Raw genomic sequence first — 11059 nt, forward strand, 5'->3', positions numbered from 1 at the left:
ATCACTGCCAGCTTAGGCCATTTGAATCTTGTGATACAAAAATAATGGAAGAATCTGATAGGTCATGGCTCTTTTTAACCACAGAGACCTTTCAGTTGGGAATTTTGGGGAGGAGTCTACAACTACTGATAATCTAAATAAAAATCAGGTCCACATTAAAGGAGTCTCCACTTTTATGACAAGCAGGAAAGTAAACATTTAAGGTGAAATTTTGTTTCCTTAGCCACCATAAATAACAGTATTATATGTAATATGGGAGGGAAAAATAGGTATGTAGATATCACTATTATAAATTTTAAAAGATGTTAGAAGAAGGGGAATTTATTTGTGGGTAATCTGTATTTTACATGATTATTTTGTTGAATTGAGTTTGTCTGCTTCACTTCTCAGCTCATAGAGGGATCAAAGCCTTAACTAATAGAAAGTTTTCAAAATACCTTTTCATTTAATCTGTTACAGTATTCCATTATCTTAGCATCAAGACGTTATATCATCCCTAATTAAGTTTTTTCTTCTTGAAATTTCAGTCTATTTCTTCTTTATCTTTTCTTTACTTGAAAAGAAGAATGTATCTGGATTGTTCTTTAAAACTCTGCATATTCCTGAAGATAATTAATCATTAGCCCTGTTTTCCAGTATTCTTATTTTTTTAGGTGAAGAAATCTCAATTCCTTTGACCTTTAGGCATGGTGGTTTCTATCACACTATGGAATATTTCTCTGAGTATTACTGACGTAAGCCTGCCCATTTTTTAATGGCCAAAATTCCAGCTAAGATCTCTCTAATCTTGTTAAAGAGTTCTATCTAAGAAGTTTTTCAAGGAAAAATATTTGTTTTGCTCTTACAAGAACACAAAAATCTGTGTGGGAGAACATCTGACAAAAATATGGATGAAATTAAAGATTACACGGAACTACTGGTCTGACTTTCTTAAAATGCTTTCTTAACATAGCATTGTTGGTCAGATGTTCTTAAATAATCTTAGTTCTTTTACAGAGGAGCATTCTAAACCAAGCTTATAAGGCCAAGTTCTCAGTAAGAACACTTTGTGAAAAATCTGGTATGAGATAAAGGCTGAACTTAAACAAATGATAAAAGATCGGTCACTGGTTTTGTCATTTTCTCCTTACATCACTATAAACCTAAAATATTTAAAACTCTAAGACCCAGGAAATAGACTGCCAAAGGGGGAAAAAAAAGCTGTATGTTCATTTCTGTTTTCGACTATATTGTAGTTCCTTGCTCAGGGTAATGCACATAGTAGGTACTTAATGCATGAAATATAACTAATTATTAAGTAATGGCAATAATAGTGTAATTTTTAAAATAGCTTATTTAAACATAATAATAATAATAATAAATTTGAAAACTATTTGGCAATTTTAAAATGTTCTATAAAGAATACCTGAAAGGGAGAAAAACCAATTATATTTATGGCAAAGTGCTCATCAATGCTTTACATTGTAATAAAATCTTAATATATGATATATAATATGCTACATGGGTTGTATCAAAAAATTACTGGAAGAATTTATGGATTTTGTTTTCTTAAAGATTAATGTATTACATATTTTATATACGTATGCTAGAATAAATATAAAGAAAACAAAATATCAGTTTAAAATATATTAAAAAACAAACATAAAAAATGCATTTATCCATGTATAGAAATAAGTTCTCAACTATTTAGGCTAATGGGCTTTCTTTTAAATATCTTTAGTAATAAAATTCTGGTAAACTGTGGTGTTCACCTATTGTGAAGAAAGTAATGTATTTGATTGGTAAGGCATATTTAGATTATTGAATTTTGAAGTTTGTAATGTTTACTTAAATGCAGAAGTTTTAAAGTGATTTTTCTAGTCCTTGGTGAGGTGCCAGTATTAAAACTTTTAGGTCAATATTAGGAAGATTTTTATACTACAGAGTAACTTGTATCTTACTGACCTGCTACTATTTACTTAATCTTCTGAGCTTACCAGTTAAGAGTCACTGAATGATGATCTGGTAGAACCTGGCTTTAAGAATTATAGTATTGGACCAAAAGCAAAAGATGCCAATTAGAAATTGTGGAAGTTAAAGTACTCAAGAATATTTTGAGCTGGGGTTTCTTTCCTTTTTTCTATCCTCTCTCCCTCCCTCCTGTCCTCAATCTCTCTTTCCATCCACCAGGATGGAACATTTTTAATATTATAAATTCAACCAACCCTTTAATTTGTATGTAGTATGAAATAATATGTGGTAGTAAGAATGGGTGGGGAAGAAAACTTAGTCTTTCGAGTCAGATTTGCCTTGTGGTTCTGTTTTTATGGAACCTGAATGAGTCTCAATTTTCTCATCTGTAAAACCATGCAAATTAGCACCATTTCAGATTTTATGGTAAGAATGAGCTAATGTGTACAAAATGCTGAACACTATATGAAGCACAAATTTTCCACTATTTATTACTATCATATTGTGCTTCAGGTACTGTAGACAAGGTAAAGTGCTTCTCTCCTTTGACTTTTCTTTTATGTAGAATGAGATTGTTGGATGATCTTGAAATTTCCTTCTAGCTGCAAAATCTGTAGATTTATAACACCTACTTTCTTAACAATCATCGTGTCTGAGGGATACCTGCATGGACACCTGGTCTTTCTTAGCTAACCTGCAGATGGATGTGTTAAATGAGATACATGATCCAAAGATTGAGCAGGTGATGTAGGTTCTGGACCTTTTCACCATCCAGACTGGAATAACAAATCTGCAATTCTAATGAATTAAAAAGTCCTTTTACAATCTGAACTAACATAAAGATTTTGGAGTAATCCAAAGAATGCAAATAAAATCTTCTCTAAGAAAGCAACCTTCTCTAGAAATAATGTAAATGATGAGTCAAGTAAAATTTGTTTAGTGCCATGTTGAATACTAGAACTTAATCAGGAATAGTTGACATGTTTTGAACAATATATACAGCCTTATGTCTTCAGGGACTTAAAGGAGTAGTAAAGGATGAGTTGGGATTGGCATACTATATCCAGGGGGACTATCCAGCTTCTCCAATCTGTGTAGTATCTGTCCCTAACGGACTTGTCATCAAAGGATCCCACAAACATCTTCCAAAAGAGGATCTATGTCCTAGTCTTTTTTTTGCACTACTCACATCTGGCCTAATTACCTGGATACAATAGGAACTTCAATTGATATGGAGTGACACAACAACAGCAACAAAGAAGTGAGTAAAACTTTGTCTGGAAGATTCCAATAGTTTATAGGTTAAATTCTGAGAAGTCACCATTTTCAGTCACCTGGGAAGTCAGAGAGGATAGAATTGTCTCTTTATTCAGCATACATTTTAAAAATGGGAACAGTATATTTTGTACATTCCTGCACCATGAAAACTAACTGAAGGTTTTTTGGCACAAGGTTAAATAAGTCTTTTGTTTGAGAAAGGACTTTGAAACTTACAACAAGCTTTTCCCTGTGACCTCCTTCCCCCCTCCACTGCCAAAAGTTATAATATTGGAAAAAACACGAAGGCTCTAGTTTCTGCTATAAATTAATATTGTACTGGCCAATCTGAATTTTCAAACTCTGTAGATTGAATGGATAGTCTTTTTAAAAAAGGTCAGAATTTCTTTAAGTCATGAGCAATGTTGAAGATTACTTTTTGATCATCTTAAAAGAATATCCTTTGCTTTTTACCAGTTGCATCTTAAAAATTCATAGATAAAGCTGTTATGATCACTCATATGGGGCTTAACACAGTTATTTTTCTTTTCCTTTGATGATTTGTTGTAATAACTGAGCAGCATTTTTTTGAGGATAGCCTTCTCTTGTTCCTCATCTTTGCAGAATAAAACTATATGGCATCGAACTTGATGCTTGGAGAGACACTGAAAACCCTCTGGACTTCTACCCAAGATATGAAGTAAGACTTAACAATTAAGACAAATAATAGCCAGATTAGAGTTATTTTCTGCGACCCTGAAAGCTATAGGGATGGTTTTTAGTCTTTGTAAAAATGTGCTTTTGGGTTTAGGGTTTCCTCACTTCCTTTCACTCAACCAAAATGAGTGAATGCATATGTAAATAAAACATCTACAAGAATTCTTATGTAAATAAAAAAAAATATAGCATTCAGAGAAAGAAAAGAGCAGTGATAAAGGAGACCCAGTGCTGTGGGGCTTTGTGAACAAGGGAGGGAAGGGTTTCTTTGTGCCACAACAAAATGTAACCCTGCCCATGAAAGGAAGGAGACAGAAGGCTAGTTTTTGCTAAAAGCCGGGCTGTGTGTAACTGACCCAGCGGAGGAAATCCTGGTTCTCTCTCTAGGGCTCCTTAGCTGTTCAACATGGATCCTACATGCTCACAGTGTACCTGTGTCCGTTCTCCTTTTAAAACAAAAAGGAAACCAACACCATTCAGCAGAAATATATTTGAAACTACTATTGTTTAAGGAGAAAGTAAAGACAAACGAATTAAAGTTTTTGGGCCTTTGTCTTAATGCTGCTGGTTGCTAACCAGAGGAGAAATGTGCTTTCTTCTCTCCTACCTTCTCAGATTAGTGCCCTCAATGTACAAATCCAAGTTCCCCATGGAGATGGGCATTTTCAGTATGAACAAAACCGACACCACTTGAGCAAAATACCAATCATCCCCTGAGGTTGGCAAGTTCTCACTAAAATGTTTTTATGGATGTTGCCTTATTTTATGACAGTTCACATCCTGGCATAAGCCATAATAAGTTACATAAGGGACTCAAGGTTCTGAGATATTCACAAACAATTAAATCAATAATCTGCAAACTATGGAAATTGATGCTTTTCAGGTTCTGAGCAGTAAAGATAGCTAATCATCATCTTGTATGCTTTTACCAAAAATCTCAGCTAGAATACAAATTAGAGAGGTATTGCTTCCTTCTCTTTACTGACCTGCCGTTTGCTACACAGCTATTGTTAAGTGCAAAATACATGAATGAGACATTTCTGAAAAGTGGACTTAATGTTATGCACTTGGTTGAAAACACAAGTCAAATGTTCTACATTATTAATTTCTGTTCTTCTCTCCAGCAATACATTATTGGATTTTTATGACCTAAAAATTAAGCAAATTTAGATAATATTATAGTCTTGAAAAAAAATAACTTTATAGAAGTAGATCGTCATGGTAATTACTTGATGCTTCCCTTGTTTGCAAAGAGATGGTACTAATTTTTAAATTTATGGTTCAGAATAAAGGAATACAAACTTATTTTTACACGGCTTTAGATTTTTTTAAAATCAACATTCCATTTAAACCTGACATGAAAAATCTGTCATTTGTCACACGTTAATTAATTAAAGTGGTACTGAAAACTTTAATAAGCTAGAAAGAGCCCCTTTAAACAAGTTGAAAACAACAATCGAGACAAAATTTTAAAACTCCCCACAGAGGGAAAAATATCAAACAAGCAAGAATCAGTTACTATGTAACACACAAACACAGCAAGGATTCAAAGATGCTGTTAGGAGTAGCTTTATCCCAAAGCTAATTACTACCAGTGCTTTCTGGTGTGGGAGAAAAATCCTACAGTAACTTTCAGGAGGATTCTCACTGACCCCTATAACAAACTTGGATGGCTTCTGAGTATAAGTCAGTTAATAAAAAAGGCATCTTGCTTTCTAAACATCACACCTGCAGTCGTCCATCTTTGGGAATCATTCAATTCCTTGGTGAATACAACCCACATACATCAAAAGTTTCCATTTTTTTCCAGCTCTTTTTAACACCAAGGTCCCTCCCCTCTCCCCAGGCTTCTTGCAGCTATCCAGGGAATCTTTCACTTTTTGTCCTTTCCCGACCCTTCTGGACCACATTTTCTCATCTTATTCAGGCCATCTGCTCTCAAGGAAGGTAAAACGTCTGTGGAGAAAACAATCAGCATCCCCAGCCATCGGTAGCTTTTGTGAACGACCCTCACAGCCACTGCCTATGCAGATACGCGGGGCGCAAAGCACAATTCAAATTATGATTGTAGTTTAAAAATAGTTTGTAATTGATACATTTCTGGCCACAGCCTCCCCCTTTATCCTGCCAGTGGTACAATCTTCTTGCTCTTGACAGAAGTCTTTCTAAAGATCTGCTCAAGCCTCACTAAGCAGCTGTGAGTTAGGTCATTTTCCCAGGAGTTTTACATGTGGAAAACTGGGCATTAGTAAGGCCTCAAAAAGGACACCATCTGGCCCTCGTGAAAAAAAGGATCGTGACACTTCCTGTGGTACCAACAGACCCTGATGAACCAGAAAGGAATTCAGCCCCGGACTGTGATCCAATAGAGACCGGCCCCACAATCACCTCCGTGACAGCCAACTCCATTCATCTCAGCGGTTATCTCATAGCACAATGCACTTTTGTGCCATGCTGTTTACTGAAGGCGGAGCAAAGTCCATTTGGATTTTTGTGTTCAGTCTCAGTGCCTGCCCTCTTTCCTGGAACACATACCACATCAGGAGACAGGGCGCCGCACAAAGAACAGTGCTTTCCCTCCCCATTCACACTTCTCAATCTCCCTCCCACTGTACATGCGTCGTAAGAATAAAATGCTGGGCTCCTCCGAGGCTTCAAAAAGACCCTTGCCTGACGGGAGGCACCGCCCCTCCCGCCTTCAATAAAAATGATTTTCAACCAGTCGGATCAACAGGTTTTGGGTTTGTTGGTGCTGTTGTTCTTCGTCTTGTGGGGAAAAAAAAAAAAAAAAAAAGGAAACTCAAGCATGTAAGGATATCTCACATGAACACTTGCTGGAATGTTCCCCTTCCATTGATTCCATTAGGTGCTGGAGTGTTGAAAGTTCCCGTGAAAACTACAGCATCCACCTCAACAATGACCCAGGCTCTCTTCTTCAAGAAGAGAGGTGTCTGACTCCAGTTCCGTGAGAGGGGATGCCGATGACACCCTTCGTTGTCACAGCGTTTATTACAGTTTACAGAGGCTTTTTATGGTTCCTACTTTAGACTATGGAAATTGGGAAAGTCTAATTAATGACAACAGATCCTTAATTCTTTATTTTTCTCTTTGGCTGAATGCATTATAAAAACAGACAACAACCAAAGAAGCCACTTAGTTAACGTATCATCAGCAACTATGTATATTTGTTTTTTTTTACACATAGAATATTGGTCTTTTACACATGGAATATGATTGGAAACCCTGCAATTGGTCATCCCAGAAAGGTATTCGGTCATTCGGACTCAACAGGGGCTTCCCCGGGATAGCTTTCCTACCAGCCCACAGCACAAGGAAGAGGACCTGGGTGTGATGGGAAGGGGCTTTCTTAAATCTGAGGGATCCCCCCCTCAGTTCTAATCAGATCCTCCTTAATTATCCACCTTTCATGTTTATAAAAAATCTTGCGGCCCTAAGAAGCTGAACATCCTTTTGCCAGTCACTGGGGGCTTCCTCCGGACATAGACCGGAATCTTCCCCCATGGCTGGATCCTTTCCTGGAAAACCTTATTGTCCCACAAAGGGACCTTAGGGTTCGCAAAAATGATTAAGGCCTACCATTTCTCTTATTCTCACAAATTAGCTTAGGGAGGGGTGTAGAGATACTGCCTTTCTTCCACATAAACCTTCTGCTGCCCAGGTTTTGAAGAACTTAAAAAGCCAACATGGAACAAATGAAATTTAATGAAGGAAAACCTTTTTCTGACTCTGAGTCCCTAATGGGAGTGATGGGACTCTATTCAGGGAAAGTCACAGCTGGTAACTCACTTATTAACATATGTGTCCAAGGCCTAATCTAGGGTTTCTCCTTTAACATAGAGTGGTCACCACGGGCGTTATTCCTGAAGTGCCCCTTGAGAGAAGTTTAAAACCACAGCCCTTACCTGTAGTTATCAGGGAATTGTCTCTGGATTCTATGATCCCCAGCATGTTGTGGACTGTAAAGCCCAGGGTTGGTGGATAAGGCTCCCCATTATATAATGAAAATGCCTACAAGTCACGGCTTGCTTGGGAATGAAGATGAGAGATTGAGAAAGAGAGAGAGAGAGAGAGTTTCTATCTTGAAAGATCCAAAAACAGAATATGAAAGAGCCAGCATTCCACTGCCGTAGTGTTTGTGCAATATGCACACAGTTATTTATCTTATCATGAGTCACAGTCTTTCGTAGGATCTTCCCAGTGGCTTAAATAAGAAAAGTACCAGAAAAACTTTGAGGCAAGGGCCAGCAGTTAGGACCACAGCTCTTCGGGCCTGCAGGCTGGCTGCCAACAGTAGGGGACACAGAGCTGCTGGAAAGAAGCCCGGGGAGGGCATGGTTTGTGGATATTTGGAAAACCATCTCTGAGGTATCAGAGGTCATCTCTATAACAGGAGGAAGTCGGTGGGGGGGCGGGTGGAGGGAGGAGTAACCCTAGCAGAAGGAAGAAGCTCAGGTTTGGCCCGCGCTGCCTAATATAAAAGTCACTTTGGCACCAGAAAAAGGGGCTAAAATATCCAGACTTTATCAGGCACATAAGTATTCAGTAATATGGGACACAGACTCGTTCTTACCTTAAAGATAGCTAATACTCCCTCTAAGAGTCATAAAGGGCTTTTTGTTGTTGTTGTTTTATTTTTTATTTTTTGCTTTTTGCTTTTTTTTTTCTTAATAAAAGAACAGTTGAAAACCTGGTAGATCATAAAATAATTAATTTTACCTTTTTTCGTCTGACACCTTCCTTGGCATTGATTTTGTGACATTAACATACTTGACTTGTAGTAAATAATTTTAAAGGATTAAGATGTTAATTAAAAATATAAGTGTCATCTCAGTCGCTGGGAAGGCCAACGTGAGCATTGTTTAAAGCTGGAGGTCTGTGCACTTCTTCCTCCCGCCACCCCCCCAGGGCCCCCCACCTCCAAAAGAAGCTCTGTTTTGAGGCAACAGTTCCCTAGGAAGAAAGCAACAGAAGCAGAAACAATTTGCTCCTTTAAGGATTTGAGAATGACAAAAGCGGCGTTATGTCCTTGAACATTCTAAAGATCTTTGTTAATAGGATCAATTTTTGTGTGTTATTCAACTGGATCCTTCCTAGCCAGTAAGAACCGTATTTTAGTAGAGGGACATGGTGGCGATGGGGGTGGGGCAGAGGGTAAAGGAAGGCCCGGCAAATTCCATGTGATCAGTTCAGCTGCAATAATCTCTTTTCTCCTTCTTGACGAAGCCACACATGAGAGCACTCTGGTGTCTTTCATCATTATTTGTCACCCTTTTGTGTGGAGCAACTTATATCCACAGCCATTCCAGCAATTAAAATGAAAAAGAACCAAACAGTATTCTCATTGACTACGCGGAGGCCAGTGCCACCAAGTGCCATCCAACCTATTGAATGTCGGGTATCTAATGCCATTAGAGCTCTGTAAGGATTCTGTGCAAAAAACAAAACAAAACAAAACAAAACAAATAAATTGTTACATGCAGAATGTAGAGAACGATTTAAAAAGATAAACTCTTTTAATGCATTGGTGGTAGCTAGATCGCCTGTAACAGGCTCGCTCTGTCTGTGGTAATGTGAAAAAGGAACCAAGTCTGCAACTGACAGGGATTAGGACTCACATGGAAAGACCGAGAACTTTGAATTCTGGTAGACAAGTAGTCGTACAGTTAAACAGATTCAGTGAGAATAAGTCCATCTTTTCTCTGTTGAAATACCTTCTTAAAACCACTGTGAGCATTTGATTAGCCTGATTTCCGTGATTTAATAAGTACACTGTATTTCTCTGAAACTATAATATGTGACCACATTTCCAGGAAAGCTACGTTTTAATGTCCTTTTCTGAAAAAGGGCAGATGGAAAGAAAGTAAAGATAAACCAGCTTGTTCAAGACCACAGGCACACAGGCAGAGTCAGGACTGAAGGATGGTGATCGCTTGAGTTTGGTGCTAATTTCAGATTGTGTAGTCCAGAACGTACAGACCCAGTGAGTGGCTTTCCTTATTCCACCAGCCACTGTTTTTTAATGTTATTTTCATCTGAAAATTTTAGACTCATTAAAAAAAGACCATCAGTTTTGAGTCTACGCATTTGTTCTTCCATTCAGGGTGTAGCTTTTTTAGACAGTATCATTAATAGAACTCTCTCAAATACTAAGAATGCACTTTTGCAGGCATTGTAATACAAGTGGCTTGTAGATCTTTGTCTTGGGATTCAGGTGGGAAAGAAGATTTGTGTCTGCAATGATAATTAGAATTAAAAGTAACATGTTACAGAAATCCTGGGGAGGCACCAAGGACTTGAGGAGATGATAAAGAACCTTCTAGAGAAAATCTGAGATTGGAAGGAAGAGACAGAGGGCCTGCTTGAGGAAAGGAACAATGGTATGTTTGAAACCAGCAAAAGTGAGGAAAACATGTTAAGCACTTTCTACGAAGATATACCCATGTGGGCAGAGCCATCCAGAAAGTGCTTCTTGCTCCTATTGTAGTTTCAGGGCTGGCCAAACCTGTTTGTTTGACATAGAAGGGTTGGAGCTGGAATTCCCAAACAATGATTTTGTTTTTATGCCAGAGATAGTGGAACCACTGAAGGGCTGTCAGCAGTGATGGACTGGATTTGGTTGACTTAGACATGATGATAGAAAATGGTCAAGTGACGGAAGCTGGGGGATGGAGGAGGGGGCACAATACCTAGTTCAGTTTTGGAGGTGGGGAGGGGAGAATTGCCAACTAACCTAACATGTGAGATAAATGCCAGGAAGACCTGTCCCCACAAAAGACCCCCATTAATGACCTTTAGGATCACATAGCCTAGTGTGAGGGGCTACAATATGGGGTGACTGGGACTGGCCAGGTTGTGGACCAGAAAAACACCTTGTGTTACGCTCTTAGGATGCATTATGACTGTAAAGAAAACAGCAGAGACAGAATCTGTCTTCTTTATGCCAAAACTGGGATTTGGTAACGGTATCTGTACAACCCCCTCGGGAATGGAAAATTCTGGAACTGGAAGAGTAACTTCTTATATTTAACATTCTCCCCAATAATCTCAGAAAGAAAGCTGTGCAGAGATTCACTGTGGCTTTTACAGATCCCTTTAAAATAAATACATCGTGTTT

Source organism: Enhydra lutris, unplaced genomic scaffold (assembly GCF_002288905.1).
Source record: "Enhydra lutris kenyoni isolate GAN:26980312 unplaced genomic scaffold, ASM228890v2 scaffoldscaffold58, whole genome shotgun sequence".
Classification (NCBI taxonomy): domain Eukaryota; kingdom Metazoa; phylum Chordata; class Mammalia; order Carnivora; family Mustelidae; genus Enhydra; species Enhydra lutris.